This window comes from Ursus maritimus, unplaced genomic scaffold, assembly GCF_017311325.1.
Source record: "Ursus maritimus isolate PB19 unplaced genomic scaffold, ASM1731132v1 scaffold_2, whole genome shotgun sequence".
Lineage (NCBI taxonomy): Eukaryota > Metazoa > Chordata > Mammalia > Carnivora > Ursidae > Ursus > Ursus maritimus.
The window spans coordinates 56505424-56523561 of record NW_024424452.1 but is presented as its reverse complement, the minus strand read 5'-3'; the positions used below and the strand labels follow the sequence as shown (position 1 = coordinate 56523561).

At 35.3% G+C, this 18138-nt stretch overlaps 1 pseudogene; it reads left to right on the top strand.

The window, feature by feature from the left end:
• The first annotated feature begins 16876 nt into the window (after positions 1–16876).
• LOC103658268 lies at positions 16877–17757 on the top strand (annotated as a pseudogene).
• The last annotated feature ends 381 nt before the right edge of the window (positions 17758–18138 follow it).

Here is an 18138-nt window from a genome sequence, read left to right as displayed (position 1 = left end):
AGTGAAACTGTAATCTATTATCTATGATAAGAACACTTTTTTGCAATATCTAATTTTAAATATTTACTTACTGGGAACAAAAATCTAGAGAAATTAATATTTAAAATGTATAATTAAATATGTAGTTAATATGCCCAGTAAATATTAAATTACAAATATCAGGAGACATAAATGCAGATAGATATAGCCATGATTTCCATAAAAATTGTGAAAAATATCTACAGTTTTTTTTTTCTTTTCTGTACTTTTGAAGTGAAAAAACAAAATAAAAATGGTTACAGAGGTACATTTTGATTACATACATTTACAGTAGTTAAAAATATTATTTATCTTGATTTTTAACTTGAAATCTGAAAAGTACAATTTAGGTGATTTAGGTTACATATTAATTGATTAAGTTTAGTCTTTTCTTTTCTTTTTTTTTTTTCTTAAGATTTTATTTATTTATTTGACAGAGATAGAGACAGCCAGCGAGAGAGGGAACACAAGCAGGGGGAGTGGAGAGGAAGAAGCAGGCTCATAGCGGAGGAGCCTGATGTGGGGCTTGATCCCATAACGCCAGGATCACGCCCTGAGCCTAAGGCAGATGCCTAACCGCTGTGCCACCCAGGCGCCCCAAGTTTAGTCTTTTCTAATTATGAGTTAGTGATATAAACACCTTTCTTCTGCCTCTATAACTGAAATATCATAATAAACATTCTTTAAAAGGTACTTACATTTCTTTATAAATGAATGATAGTGTTATATTACTGAAAACCCAGAAACTGTTCTTTTATATTCTGTATTAATGCTATTAAATGATAGCATCCAATCTGTAGAGCTAAACAGATAGCAAGAGATTTAAAAGGATTTTAAACCAACTGTACATACAGTCAAATATTATAAAACATTTAATTTTTTATTTGTCAAAATTCACTCAGATCAACCTTTTCTCAGTGAATGTTAGATAAAACATATGGAACAACTGAAAAAGTAATAAATTCCTGTGCTGACCCACAGGCATAGCTATAAGTTGAAAAATTCCTATAATTAAAAAGTGCAGAAAGTGTTGGCGATGCCAACAGCCAGAGCATAGAGACTTTGTTAAATTATGGGGGACATTCAATCGAAAACAAGGAAGAGTCTCAGAATAAACACTCTTCTGATTCGCCCCCAAAATAGCTTAAAACAAGCCTCAAACTGGCAAAACTCATGTTCAAATAACCGCCTGCTAATAAAAATTGCAATTTTTCATAAAAGAAACCAATGAAATCAGGAATCTAACAACATAAAAGTCATGATGTTTGACATCAAATAAAAGTATCAGACATATAAGGAGACAGAAAAATAGGATACATAGCAAAGAGATAAATCACACAATAGAAACACAAATGATGGTATTAGCAGAAAAGAAAGTTTAAAAAGTTACGATAAACATGCTCAAATATTTCAGGGAAAACAGGTATATAATGAAGAACTTTTAAATAGCCGAAAGAGTTTTCTGGAGATAAAAATGCAGTATCTGAAATACGTATTTTACTGAAGAGAAAATAGTGAATTAGAGATACAACAATAAAAACTATGAAATAAAATTGTGGCAGTAAAACAGATAAATAGATGACTGATAAACATGATTGGCAGACATGATCAAACTGATGAGGGAGCAGAAGGCTAACTGAGGACAGGCAGAACCGGACACCCACAAACCTCCTCCCCACCATGGGATATATGTGACGTTCCTCAGGCACTCCTGGCTGTCCTGAAGGAAAAACAAATAGTTAACTTTTAGAGAATAAAATCCTGCAAGACATGAGTCTCCCTCGGTTTACAAAAGTCTTAGCAATTTACAAGAACAAAGCATTTATAAAAACAAAACTTCCAGAAGGGAATGTGGATACAATTAAATGTCCTTATAACCTGCAGCCCATTGACAGATATTTGAAGTGGGCAGAGTGTTGTGTTCCTCCAGGAAGTTCCCAACTATCTTATAGTTAAAGCCTTGCTAGAAGGAAAAACAACCCTAACTTGACAACGGCAAGACCTCTGGTATCCTGTGATTCTTCTTCAACGTACAAAAATCCTTTTGAAACCTCCCTTTTCCTTACCTCCCTCAATTCCCAAGTATGTAATCAGCCACACCTCACAACCCCAGGGCGGCAGGTCTTTCTGCCCTCGGGTCCTGTCCCCGTGCTTTAATAAAACCACCATTTTGCACCAAAAACATCTCAAGAATTCTTCTTGGTCCTCGGATCCAGACCTCACCCCACCAAACCTCACCTATATTCTGAAACCACATCAAAATCATAAGTAAAATTTGAAACAAAAGTAAACGATCCAGGCACTGGGTGTCAGGCACTGGGTGCCGGCCAAGGCGCAGGTGAGACTCCCCTGGCTCAGGCTCCTGGCCCCGCCTCCTCTGACAGCAGGTCTGACAAGCCCAACCTGGCTGAGATGGAGAAATTTGGCAAGTTAAAACTTGAAGACAAAAATGTGAAAGAAGAATCCAGTGCCTTCAAAAGAAACTACTACACCACCAGTTTATTCCACAGCATTGCCTTCTTCACTTACTTCTTTCAGCTATTTAACTTTGTAAGGAGCAAAGAGGTTGGATCAAGTTTAAACGACTGTGCTGCCCCTTTTCACATCAAAGAATCCAGAGCTACGGACAAGGAAGTGGTGCTGCCTCTCCCATCAGCCTATCTGGCTGACAGGGAAGCGATAGGACTTGCATGTTGGAGAAGAACCTGGCTGGAAGGGCAAGGAAATCTAGAGTAAAAATCAAGCTTGTCCAAGATGTCCTGCAGGCTGTAAAATGCAGTGCAATCAGAGAGCCCTTTTTTTTTGTTGTTCAAATGATTTTAATGGTTGGAATGCACAAATTTTTAATATGCAAATATAAAGTTTTGAAATCTGAAGAAAGAAAAAGAATAAATGGTCTAATCTAATCTAAATGGTATGTGTAATTAGCATTCCAAAGAGAGAAGAACAAGGGAAAGACACAAAAAATAACTGAGAAAATAATGACTGAGCTTTTTCAAATGAAATTAAAATTATAAACCCAGAGTTCCAAATAAACAAACAAACTCATGAAATAAAGGTTTATATATTAAGATCTTGAGGGAACATCAAAATGAAAATTAAAAATACTTACTCTAATTTGTATTTTTTCTATTCTATTCAACTATTCTTGAAGTTTTTTACATTTGCTTATACATTTTATTAATTTATTCAAAGGACCTATTTCTGAATTTTTTCTCTATTTTTTCCCTGATAGTTTTTTTCTTCTCCTTATTTTGAGTTTAACTTACTTCAAGTGTTTTCAATCTTATGTTGGAAAGTTAGATCACTGATTTTAAATGTATTTCTGTTCCAATATAATAAGTAACTCTAAGATCTTCCTAAAAGCATTTTATAGCTGTACCTTCCCCAATTTTGATATATTGTTTTCATTGTTATTCCATTCAAAGCATATTCAAAATATATTCTATCACCATATGGGGATTTCTTCTTTGACAAGTATGTTATTTGGAGTTGTACTTTATGATTTATAGATATATTAACATTGATTTTTTTCATTCCTTCTGTATTCAGAAAATCTATTATGGGGTGCCTGGGTGGCTCAGTTGGTTAAGCATCTGACTCTTGGTTTTGGCTCAGGTCATGATCTCAGGGTTGTGAGATCAAGCGCCACCTCAGGCTCCACATTGGGTATGGAGCCTGCTTAAGATTCTCTTTCTCACCTTCTGCCCCCCCCCTCATGCTCTCTCTCTCTCTCTAAAATAAAATAATAAATCAAATCTACAGGATCTCAGAATATCTATTAAGTAGAATTACTAGATTTTTAAAAATTTTGTGGAAACTTGAGGCACTCAGTTAAGCATTTGACTCTTGACTTTGGTTCAGGTCATGATCTTGGGGCCCTGGGATTGAGCCCCAGGTCGGGCTCATTGCTGGGTACCAGTCTGCTTGGGATTCTCTCTCTCCCTCTCCCTTTGTTCCCCCCCCCCACACACACACACTTTCTATATCTCTCTAAAACAAATAAATAAAATCTTCAAAAAAAATTTTGTGGAAACCTATTTTGTGGCCCATCATATTGTCTATCTGTTTCACTTGATAAGAATGTGAAATACAGACTTGTTAGTTGGAGTTTTACAAAAATTTTAGTGACGTAAAGAATAAACATTGAGAAATATAGTAGTGACTAAAAATGACAATAGGAAACAGAAGAATATATAGTGATATTCTAGAAAAATAGCACTAATGGAAAATGAGACACATTGATACTGAATATTAAATTATGATTAAAGCCATGATTATCAGGGCAAACAAAAGCACTTGGGCAATTGTGTGAACACACATGTGCACACACACACACACACACACACACACACACACCAGCAAGTATCTCTCTGATATTTAGGTGTCACATGCCCTAAATCAGCAATGTGGTGCTTCTCAAGGTTTCATTTATTAGTCCCCTCTTCTTTTCCCAAACTTAATATTTTAATACGTTTGTTTTACAGATTGTCATGCCCTGAGTTGAATCCATATTTTGACTTATAATAACAGTAATCAGATGAAGATATTACATTGTTCGAGAATTCAGGGGGAAAAAACTATAATATATATCATCTATATCATATATAAACCAAACTCACAACTTTGGCTTCAAATAGTTATTTTTCTGCATGAGCACATTCACCTTTTTTTCTATTTCTTGACAATTGGTTTTGAATATTTCTATTAAATATGCATGATCTCAATACACTTGCAAATTTCATCTCACTTTCAACAGAGTTTTATGGAATAAACAAAGTATTTCCATGAGTGACTCTCTCTTTTTTATTAGTTTGTTGATTGATTGGTTTTACTCCTTTCTGGACTATCGCATGCAGAATTTAAGTTTTTTGTGTTTTAGAGTTGGGTTTCAGGGGGCTAACTATGGCCTCTTTGTGATACGAAATGAAATGGTATTTCAGGGCAAAGGTAAACATTTTACAGGCATTTCATCTTGTCATGTTCACCCTCCTGTCATAATGGTGCGTGTTTAAAGTAAATGTTAGTTGTCCTAGGGATTTGTATTTGGTGGTAGATTGCTTTAAGATTTGTTGTAATTTTGAAGTTTAAATCATTTGGAACACTTCTAAAGAGTTAAGTGTAGGACACTGCTTGCTATTCATTACATATTTCACGAACTCAGATCTCTTGAGTACCACATAATGGAGCGGTACTGAAGGTACCAGGGGTACCTCAAATATTATATGTCTAGGAGGAAATTCTGTCTCACAACTAATTTTCTGTTCTTCCTGTGGGCCTCCTATCAGTAATTGGAGCCAGTATGACTCTTTTGTCAGAACCAAAAATCTTATCACTGAATGTTTGTGTCCCCTCGAAATTCTTATGTTGAAACCTAATCCCCAGTGTGATAGTACCTGGAAGTGGGGCCTTTAGGAAATGATTAGATCCTGAGGTCAGAGCCCTTATGAATGAAATTAATGTCCTCATAAAAGAGACCCCAGAAAGATCCCTCATCCCTGTTGCCATGAGAAAACACAGAGAGAAATACAGACATCTAGAAACTAGGATGTAGATCTCACTAGACACTGAATCTGCTATAAACCTTGATTTTGCACTTTTCCAGCTTCTAGAACTGTGAAAAAGGTCAGTTGTTCAGAAGTCACCTAGTCTATGATATTTTGTATGGCAGCCTAAAGGGATTAAAACAACATGATAATTATTCTTGATCACCATATCATCTCCATTTCAATAACCAAGTATCTTAATATCATTCAAATCCATCAAGTTTCTTTACATTATCTATACTTACCTTCGGTTTGTCACTCTGGCTCATTTAAATTATTACTGGACCCTATTAATGGTTCTGCTCCAATTTTACCTTTCACCAAAGCATTCTCTACCTTGCATCCAAAGTGATTAAAAAAAACAAAAAAACAAAAAACAAAACAAAACCTCAAACTGATTATGCTTCTTCCCTTTCTAAACCTTTGCAGAAGCTCCATACTAATAATTTGTTCGACAATTCCATGTTTCCCTAGTTATGGGTTGGTTTCTAGCTTATTTGTTTCAACAGTATCCCACTATTGTTTTATTATTTACTCCTTTTATAATCACTTAGCAACATGCCTATGCAATTCTTCACGTGTTAAGATACTTGAGGGCACAAATAATGTATTGCTCATTTTTTTCTATATCCAGCTCCTACTATCATCAATGCAAAGGTGCAAGAAGGAAAATGGATCAAATGCTGCCATCAGTTATCTCACCACCTAAAGGGGCTTCTTTGTTTTTGTTAAGATCCATCCCATAATTATAAATATAATTCCAAAATGTATTTAACTATAGGATAGAGTTCTTATCATATGATGGAAATAAATGCTCTAAGCTCAACCAAAAATCTACATTAAAATTGTAGCAGAAAAAAATTGCAGCAGAAAATAGTTGAACTGGTATCAACCATAAAATCTCAGATATATCATTTTCTTATCATGACAAAGTGTATCCCTCTGAACTGTATGCTTGCTATTTCCTGTCAGTTCAAAAGAGGTCTCTTGACAGCAGAAAAAAGTACAAGAAAAGTGAGAGAAATAGGTACACAGCAGCTATTTACATTGTCATGGATTATCTATCATTTTGAGTGTCTTGTGCCAGAACAGATCTGTAGCGATAAAATATTACTGAATACAGACAGAAATGGAATAAAAGGGTTTCAACCCTTTACCAGTGTATAGCCCAGTGCATGTGCCTCGACCATTCTCAGCTTCACTTCACTAGTTTCTAGACTAGGATGGATATATGACCCACTCAGTATGGTTGTAATGAGAATTCAATTAAATGAAAGCAGAAAATAATATTTGTGAAACTTAGTACTAGCATATGCTCAGTCCATGTTAGTTGATTTTTCAATATTAAGAATGATACAATTATTTATTTTCTTCTGGCTCCACACTTACCAGGCAATTTCCTTAAGGCCTCCTGGAAGATCATTCTCTTAGTAAATTTAAATCCTGGGCTTCATTCCTTCATTCCTAGGTATCTTCATCCCTAGTTCTCTATCCGAGGCTTGGCCAGAGAGAGATCTTCTGGCACCTCTGGTGAGACTTCCTTATGAGAAGAAAGGGGGAAAACCTTGAAGACCCTTTTCACCACTATTCCACTCCCAGCCCTCCTGCGTTGTGCCACACCCCTATACGCAAACTCTCCGCAACTCAGGGTACCTAAAACTGTTGGCGCCTTTTGTTTGCGGCTCCCGCCAAAGGGAGACAGGACGTGCTCATCCACATGACCTTCAACACTTCACTCAATGGGCAAAATGCAAGGGAGTTGTTGACCTTGCTCCGGTTTTAGCATCTTGCTGATACCACTGCAGTACGTGATTCAAGTCTCACCTCTTTAATTTCTGACCTGCTGCTTTAACTGAATTGCTACCATGACACCTGGCAGCTAGGCTCTCTCCCAGCTCAGCTGAACTCCTGACACCTACTAAAAGAAAATTAAAGCCAGAGGTATATACTGTAAGATTCCTGTATTTAAATAAAATTACTTCGAATAACATATAAAACAAAACAATGTATCTCACTTCATGAATATTTTTATGAAGAGCATCATTGAAAATACAGATTTTTAAATTCTGTAACATTTATTAAAAGAATACAATGTTGTAATGAGCATTCAATTTGCTTTAAAGTTCATATATGCCTTTGGACTTTTTTACGGTTATCATATATATTGAAAAAGACACACCTTCCAATTAATAAGAAGGGAAAAGCTTTCTTATAGCGAGCCCATCTATGATCTTCATACATTTGCTTATTAATTGATTCAAGAAATTGATATTCCATCTAAGACCTGTTTCGGTTGCTAGTCTTATTACTGCATACATAGTTGTGAAGCAAGACAGGAAATGTCCCTTACTTATCTCATGGGTCTTACATTTGAGGGGGATGTAGAAGACTGTTGGAACTCAAAAAAACATATTCTATTGATGAAAGCAGTAGCAATCCAGACCCCTTATCTCCCCAAAAGAATGTAAAATAATTGGCAGCTATGTTTTTGTTTGCTTATTTGTTTCATTTTACCATCACAGTATTAATAAGGAAACTGAAGTTGCAGAATTACAGGGTTATAGCTAAGGCTTATGGGATTTGGAAAAATATATTTATGATTAGGCATCAAATCTGAGATTTTTCTTCCTCTGTGATTGCTTTCCTTAAGTTTTCCACTGTAGAAGAAACTATAAAAACCTGTAAACAGAAAGATACAATATGTGAGTCTCGATATTTTTCTGCTCCAGCCAGTCCAAGACCTGCTCAGTGGTCTCTTCGATAAAGTTTGCCTGTGGCTGGGATAGAGGCTATGGGCTAAGTACAAGATAGACTTATCCTCTCTTTAAAACTTTGACATTTTGTGTATCCTTATAATTGCAAAGTAGCAAAGTGTTTCCATTAAAGATTTTAGTGCAGAACTCTGAAAACACAATTTAAAAACCTAAATCGAAAATGTTTCATTCGTTATTCAACATGTAACCTATTAGAACAGGCTTTTCTTTCCATAAAGAACTGATTTTTAATCAAATACTCAACATTTGTAGAGCTTTTTTTTTTAATGAGCAAAGTAGTTTCATCATTCTAATTATATCTTAATTCTGTGATCACATTTTTCCTACCAGTTTGAATTTTAAAATCTAATTTTAAACCCTTTGAGATATATATATATCTCTCTCTCATACGTGTGTGTGTGTGTGTGTGGGTGTGTGTGTGTGTGTGTGTGTGTGTCCATACTTCTCATTAAATTGCATGTATACAATCACTTGGTATTTTTAGAAGTCATCTGATTGATTTCTTCAAAGAAAGTATTAAAACTAGCCAAAAAAGTAATTTTGTACATTATTTGTGTTTATTTTCTATAAGAATATATTATAAATAATTTATTATTCTATGTTGACAGCTTTGATTATCAAAATAATCACTAATTCTAAATTGTTTTTCTTTTGATATAATTTATTTTTGGTTTGCATAAATTATATGAATAGACTTATATTTTACATATACTCAAGTCATTAGATTTAGTAAATATTTTGTATCAGCACCTATCTTTTTATTGTGGTAATTATCTTATCTCAAAATGACCTGTCATATGGGATTTTATTTATAAATTATTGCTGGACTTATTTTAATTTAGTCACAGATACTCATACTAAGGACATGATATTTATTAGGTCTTTTTTTCTTCGCAGTTATTTTTTTATATTATTTATCTACAAAACATAAATAAAGAACTTTCAGACCATATGTTGGAAGGTGAATAAGACTATTTCTTAGGATAAGACATTTTTAATTTCAGATTTATTCGTGCAAAGGGTTAAGGTTATATGAATGTCATCTCTTTATGAAGTACTACACTCTAGTTTTATTACTAATTCCCCTCTGCATCAAATCAAACACTACATATGGTTATAACATTGATTTCTTAATTTTATGAAAATTGCCCTACCAACAGCTGGTCTCTTGAACAAATGAATATGTCAATGGCTGATTACAGATTAATGATATGGCTATTCTTCAAAGGTGCAGCAATTCACATTCAAATTTAGCCTCATAGTAGTTTAGAATGCTTATTTAAAAGGAACGCTCTTTAACTTACGCATTTAAATATTTTTATTGATATAGAATTGAATGCTTTTAAAAACATAGCATACACACTTCAGAAGAAAAAAGGATTGAAAGAATTTAAATTTGGATTATTGAAAAGCACATCTGTTTTGAATGTAATGATTTATTAAAACAAGCATGAAGCAACTGCTAATCAAATTTCCTTGAAGGCATCAGAAAATACTATATTATCATACAAGCTTATTTAGGGTCTGTTTTTAAAATACTTATTCTACTTGTGAAAATTTAAAAGTTGAGTTAAAAATCAGAAAGTGCTCTGGAATTCTATTTGCCAAGCCCATTTGGAAAAATATGTATCGTTATGCATTTAAAATAATATTGAATTCTAATAATAGCAGTGGTTTTCTTACATTCTGGGATACTACGATAACATTATTTTGTTGCAACAGTTTCTGGAAATGAGTGTTCTCTTACCTTTTCATTTGTCTTCCCATCAGTTACTGTCATAAATGATTTAGCTATTTGTCAACTGTATATTTGAAAAGTATCTTTTATATTGGGTCCCAATGGTTATATAATGATGAAAGCAATAAACAGGATAAAATTAACAAATAAATCTATTCTCAGTATTAATACTATGAACATTAGCAGTGTGCCACTTCCCAAGTTTGAAGAATTTTGCTTTTCTATATTATTATGATTGATATTTTGAAAGATGAGCTTCATTTGAAATTCACATCACCTAACATTAAGTTTGAGGAAAACTTCACTGACACTAAACACACAAGGTATTTAATGTCTACGGCTAAAAAAAAGACCTCCAGAACTAAAAACTCGCCTAAAAAATGCAATTAATATGCTCCAATAAAAGCTATTTGTTTGTTTTTTTCTTCACAAAATCACTATTTCCATTCCTATCAGTTTTTAAAATTCCATTTAAGCAAACCTGTAAGTTTTGGTTCATGGAGCACAAGTTTATTCTGTCAGATAATTTTCTACAATTTAATTCTAGCAATAGCAAATGCATCTGCTAAGATCACAAGAGCATTTTAGGGAACTTAAACATACCAAAAATACAGAGTATTACGTAATCTTGTTTTATAGAAGACAAACTCTTCTAAGTGTGTGTTAGGCAAGTCCCCACAAAGTGCCCAAACAAATGTGTAATACACACACACACACACGCTCAAATTAGTAAAGTTGCCTGTGAGTTCACAGACTATCTGTGCAGCAATCAGGCTTCATAACCTAACATCTTAAACCTCTGTTTGTCTGAAACATTGTCTAAATGAGGTGACTGAGGAACAGGGAATGTAATTTTGAAGGCCACACAGTAACTGATAATAGCCAGGAAGATGCAATTAAAAAATAAATAATGATTAAGACAATGCTTAAAATTGAATGAGTTGCTAACCCTGTATTTGAGGATTTTGAAAGAGTATTTTATTTATTTATTTAAGAGAGATGGAGAAAGAAACAGACAGAGAGCATAAGCGGGCAGAGGGGCAGACGGAGACAGAGAAACAGACTCACTGCTGAGCAGGGAGCCCAATGTGGGGCTCAATCCCAGAACCCTGGGATCATGACTTGAAACTAAGGCAGATGCTTAACCAACTGAGCCACCCAGGTGCCCCAAGAGTATTACTTGTGAAAGGCCCTGTCATAGCTCTGACTGCTATAAAAATAGTACCTAAGACTGGGTGGCTAATTAACAACAGAAATTTAGTTTTCATATTTCTTGAGGCTGAAAGTCATGATCAAGGAGCTAGCATGGTTGCTGTCTGGTGAGGACCCTCCTCCAGGTTGCACATTGCTGACTTCTCCCTGTATCCTCACATGGCAGACAGTGGAAAAAAGCAAGCTCTCTCTTGACTCTTATATGGGCACTAATCCCATTCCTGAGGGCTCCATCCTCATAACCTCATCTAATCCTAATTAGATGAGCTTTCTCTAAGCTCCACTTCTGCATTCTATCACATGGGAGGTAGGGTTTCAACATGAATTTCAAAGGACACAACCATTCCATCCATAACAGTTCCTATTCTGTACCTTAAAAACAATATAAGAACATTAGAGGAAAATATTGGTTTTAATTATACCCTTCTTATAAAATTAGATAGAGCAAACATATAATTAATATGATTCAAATGTTAGAATTGGAGCATAAACTAATGCTTAGAGTGCAAACTAAAAAACTATTCATGTTTCTCTTAGAAACATAACATGCTCATCACTTAAGCTTTGGAGCTGGAATTGTATTTTCATAATTTTTTGGTTCTCTTAATATTTTTTAGAAAAGCAGAAAAAAATCACTTGTAAGCATAGGGAAAAGTAATTTAATTATTGAAATTATTTCCTATGCATAGTATTATTTATTTATTTAATATTTCTCACTTGGACTAGAAATGGCAAAAAAAAGAATTCTTGTGTTAAAGATACAGTTGCACTTAATGCTTTCCAACTATGTTTTCTTCCTTCTTAGTTTTTCACATTTATGCAAATATAATTAATACAATTGAATAAGCTTATGATACACAATAATTCTTAACTTAGCATCCTAAATATGGTTTTCATGAAGTTCTTCATTATTTCTAATTGCTTTACTCTAGTAAGAAGTATTCTAAATAGTAGAAGTTTTAAAATCTTGATACTCAAGGAAAAATATGTGTTCAGGGGGAAATTAGGGGTAGGAAAAGCAGTTGAATAGAATAAGAAAAATCTTACATCTGGGCTACCATATGTAACTTGTTCAGGAGCTGGTAAGAGAGGGGCTTTACTATGAAATATATTTTCAGATTTTTAGTTCATTACTTTCAAGAAAAATTTTACTAGTAAATATCAGGGACAAATTATCCCATAATATACTAGCTAATCATTCTCGTTTGCTCCTAGAAAATAACATATTTATATTTCTTAAGTCAAACAGTGATAATTTCCTCAAGAATAGAATCAATATAGATTTTTTAAAAATTTTAATTAATTTATTTTTTAAGTAGTTTCCACATCTAACACAGGGCTCAAAGTCACAACCCTGAGACCAAGAGTCACATGCTGTATTGACTGAGTCAACCACGTGACCCACAGTATAGATATTTATAGTCACATGATCTACATGTAAGTTATTTCTTTTTTATTTCAATGATTTCTAATATTTCTATCATACTTTCATGTTTGCAAATTTTCTTACATGAATCCTTTATATCACCTTCAATGTTATACCACTACTATTAGTCTTTACTGCCTATAATATGTGAAATAACTTGTTTATGTAGTTTGGCATGAACTTGTTAGGTATGGAAAACTTTGTACTTTAGAATTTAAAATACCATAAATGCACATATATACAGCTTGAATTAATATCAAAAAATTATAATACTTATATTTTATACAACCTGCTTCTCAGAAACCTTACACATATACATTTCATTTAACAAGGATTAATATGCATAATTTATTTGACCAGGACATCTAATAAACAGTCCGTACACATAAAGAAGAAACTATTTAAAGACCAATTATGGGGGCGCCTGGGTGGCACAGCGGTTAAGCGTCTGCCTTTGGCTCAGGGCGTGATCCCGGCGTTCTGGGATCGAGTCCCACACCAGGCTCCTCCGCTATGAGCCTGCTTCTTCCTCTCCCACTCCCCCTGCTTGTGTTCCCTCTCTCGCTGGCTGTCTCTATCTCTGTCAAATAAATAAATTTAAAAAAAAATAAAAAAATAAAGACCAATTATGTGTTTTTTTGTACTGATTAATCTTAGTGATTCAACTTCAATGTAAGAGCACTTTGTATGAGTCAACTGGCTTGTCTTCATCTGTTCTGTTCCTTCTTACATTCGAAGCATTCAATCTCCTACCTCAGGAAGTACCTGAAGTGTTTCCTTCGTAGCCGGTGTAAGCAACCTAGAATTTCCAATAGGACAATCTTCAAACAATTGAAATAAAACATACAGGTTTCACAGGGCTCTCTACAAAATCAGCAATGACAACAAAAGAACGGTGAGTATGATTTACATGAATATAATAGAATTTAAAGTGTCAATAAAAATCTTTTCACATGATTGCAATGAAAGAAGGCCTTTTTTGGGGCACCTGGGTGGCTCAGTTGGTTAAGTGTCTGCCTTCAGCTCAGGTCATGATCTCAGGGTCCTGGGATCGAGCCCCACATGGGGCTCCCTGCTCAGCGGGGAGCCTGCTTCTCCCTCTCCCTCTGCCTGCCACTCACCCTGTTTGTGCTCTCTCTCTCTGTCAAATAAGTAGATAAAATCTTTAAAAAAAAAAAAGAAAGAAGGCCTTTTTTTTTTTTTTTTTTGGTCAAGAGAAAAAAAAATATTGGATTTATTCATTGGCACTCATGTAGTTCACATCCATGGAGGGCTTTGACTCTTGATAGAGAATGAATTAGATTGTATTATATTAATAATAGAATGACAAGCCTCACTTCTGTATATCTACTATCAAAACACTGTTCTCACTGTTGAGTGATCTAATTCAACAGATCTCGATACTTTTCTGAATAAACTTTCACATCTTATTCTATTATTGCTTAAATTATTAATGGATGATAGTTATAGGAATTATCCATTTCTCTCATTCGAACTGATGTCATTGAAGCAACTCAAAGATTGGCTACGTAAATAGCCTTTAAGACTGCTAAGAGAGAAGGTGTATTTATGTTCAATTTCTTTAATTTTGATACTGGGATGGGCAAAGAATACCCATTTCTCAAGTCCATGTTTGGGGGAAGGGAAAACCTGAGAGAAGTTATTTAATTTATTAGTTCATAAATCTCACGCTCTGCCTGAATTATTCTTCATGTTTTCAACATTTCATCCTGCTTTTCATGCTATTCTGGTTTTGGGGTTTTGTTTTTTGTTTTTTGTTTTTTTCCTGATTTGTTCTGTGTCCAAAGAGACCAAACAGAGCAAGTTACATCATTTGAGCGACACTGTCTAGTAGTTTGCTGTCTGTTTTCCCAATAGAAAGCACTAGCAAGAAATCTGCAGACAGAAAAAACAGATCAGGGTATTTATTTTTTTTCCTATCTTGCCAAAGTTCTGAGAATGGCAGGAGTATATGTGACAGCTCCTGTCAGTTCTTACTTTTTCCACAGATCCAACTCTCTCTCCCAAATCTGAGTTTGGGGAGATTTCCCCCATTTCCTCTTCACATGTAGGGGTTGAAATGATTTTTTGCTAGGCCAAACAAAGAAATAAAATACTGACTAAATTGATAGTTGGATAATAAATATACACTGAGGAATTTTTCTTAAAAGTCAATTTGTCACTGTCGAGATAAAATATTTCTAAAGTATTATTTCAAGTCCAGGAGAGAAAACAACACAACTCCATCATTCTAAATGAAGGCAGGAAAGTCAGTGTATTTTGATGAAAAAGACTCACTTACTGCTACCTGTTTTGATTGTTTGAACATGTTCACGCTACTTGATCAGTATCTGTACCATAATGACTAATAAGTAATGATTAGTACTAGCCCTGATTAGAACTACTAAATGCATTCCTTCTTTAGGATGCACTGATCTCATAGCATACTAACGACATCATCAAAGGCCCTGGGCAAAGTCAACACACAATGTAGACCATGTTCAAAGACTGGGATGAGCAGCAACTTGGGCTCATCTTCAGTGGCTTTCACCTCAACTTGTCATCAGAACAGACAATGAGGAAGTAAAAGATACAAGGTATTAAGGTAAAATCAAACAAGTGGAAGTAACTACCCCATGGTTAGTTCTTCATAGGCATGCACTGATGTTTGATTTTCAAAGCAGGCAAAACAGTGAAGAAGTTGCCTGAATGATGATCTCAGAGCTAGGAGACTGCTGCCTTTTATTACATTAAAGATGAAAGAGGTCATCCCAGCATTTAGGGGTTAAATAATCACATATAAACCAATTACTTGAGGAGATGCAGCAATGCATTTTTGTTTTGTGTTTTCTAAATCTCTAATTTTTGTCCTCGTTGTTGTTTTTCTCAGATATATAGATAAGTGACTACAGCAATGCTAGTAATCATATCCAGAAATTTAATGTTTCAATGATGAAGAGAGTGCAAATCTTCCAGTGGCTTTTAAAAGCAAGAAATTATTTTGTTGCCTACAGGGTTTAGTAGGGTGGGGAGGGGAGTTGCAATCAAACTTTACATCTTGTAAAGACATAAGGTAATTTTTAAACAACTTTAGTCAGATATAATGCACATACTATACGCCTCAAACATTTAAATTATACAACTTTTTAGTATATTCATTGAGTTGTGAAACCATTACCACAATCAATTTTAGACATTTCCATCTCTCCAAAAAGAAATCTTGCATCTACCAGAAGTCACTCCCCAGTTCCTACCAAACCACCCTAGAAAACCACTAATTTACTTTCTCTCTGAATGAATTTGCCTACTCTGGACATTTTAAATGAATGGGATCATAGAACATGTGGTCTTTTATGACTGGCTTCTTTTACGCATATGTATATGTGTTTACATATACATGTTTATAATTTTTATATATTTCCTGATGAATTGATCCATTAGAAATACATCAGCACTGTTTTATAATTATTGCTTTAGGTGGTTTTCTCTTAAATCAGAGAGTAGAAAAGTATTACAAAAGTACTTTTAGACTGATTTATTTTTACCTATGTAGTTATCTTAGCAATGTTATTTATTCTGTTGTGTGGTTTCCAGTTACTGTTTAGTATCCTTTCATTTCAGTCTGAAGGACTCCTTTTAGTATTTCCTGTGGTGAAGCTCTGCTAGAAACAATATATATCAGGTTTTTGGGTTTTTTTAATAGGTTTGCTAGATATAGAATTCTTGCTTTAATTCTTTTTCTTCAAAACCTTTGAATGACAATGCTACTATATTCCAGCCTCCATTATACCTGATGAGGAGTCAGCTAGTAATATTCTTGAGTATGCCCATATGAGTTATGCACTGGAACACACATTGTTCCAAAGTCTGATACAATTAAATTTGAACTTTATGGGTTTTTTTGCCTCAGTCCCTCTTGCACAGATATCCGTGTGGGGCTGCACCACCATGTCTGCCTGCTGGATAAATGGCCACCACCACCGCCTGAACCCAGTTCGGCAATGACTACCAACACTTTAAGGAGCTCAGCAGTGTTACTTTCTCTGTGGTCTGCAGGTGTGTGAAGAATTCCTCCATACAGGAATATGCTGCAAAAATCATCAATACCAAGAAGTTATCTGCCCAGGATCGCCAGAAACTAGAATGTGAGGTCTAAATATTCTGATTTTTGAAACATCATGCACCTTCATGATAGTATTGCTGAAGAAGGGTTTCACAACCTCATGTTTGACCTTGTTACTGGCAAGGAGTTCTTTGAAGAGACTGTGGCTGGAGAGTACCACAGTGAAGCTGGTGCTAGCAACCGTATACATCAAATTCTGGAAAGTATTAGCCACATCCACCAGCCTGACATTGTCCATTAAGATCTGAAGTCTGAGAGCCTTCCGCTGGTAAGTAGATTCAAGAGTGCCAACATGAAGCTGGCTGATTCTGGTCTAGCCATGGAACTATGAGAACAGCAGGCTTGGTTTAATTTTGAAGTCACCCCAGGTTATTTGTCCACTAAGGCCTTGATGAAAGATCCCCATGGAAAACCTGTGGATATTTGGGCCTGTGGGTTCATCTTATATATCCTTCCATTGGGATAGCTTCCTTTCTTGGATGAAGATCAGCACAAGTTAAATCAGCAGATCAAGGCTGGAGCCTATGATTTCCCATCATGAGAGTGGGATACAGTGACCCCTAAAGCAAGAACATAGTTAACCAGAGGCCATAAACCCCACAAAATGCATCTCACCTCACCGGGCTCTCAAGTAGCCATCAGTCTGCAAAAGATTCCCTAATGGCCCATGATGTATCATGAAGAGAATTTGAAGTGTTTGTGCAAGTTTAATGTCCTGAGAAAACCGAAGAGTTTCAGGCTCATAATGATGATTTTCTCTAGGAAATTTTCAGCTGCCAAAAGCATATTGAACAAGCAGACCGACAATGGTGTAAAGGACCAGAAACCACCATGGTGTAGACAGTAGAGTTGGCATGGAGAGCTCCATAGAGAGCTGCACCACCACCATGAAAGCTGAGGACAGAAAAGTGCACAAATAAATTACCAAGATCATCGAACAATGGACTGAGGTTGTTAACAATGAGGTCCCTGAGACCTACAGGATGATTTGTGATTTAAGCTTTACCTTTTTTTTGAGCTCCAGGCCTAGGATAACCACACAGAGGGGCTGGATTTCCATAAATCTTATTTTGAGAATCTCCTACCTCAAAGCAACAAGCCCATTCACACCACCATCCTGAACCCACACATGTACATTCGTGATTCATGTATGCACCTTGTGTCCCCTACATCCACCTCATCCAGTACAGTGATGGGCAAGGTCAGCTTCTCACCAGCCAGTTGGAAACCTTGGTCTGGCAAGGTTGGGATGGCAAGTAGCTCAGTGTCCTCTACCACTGCTATAGTGAGCTCAGCCACAG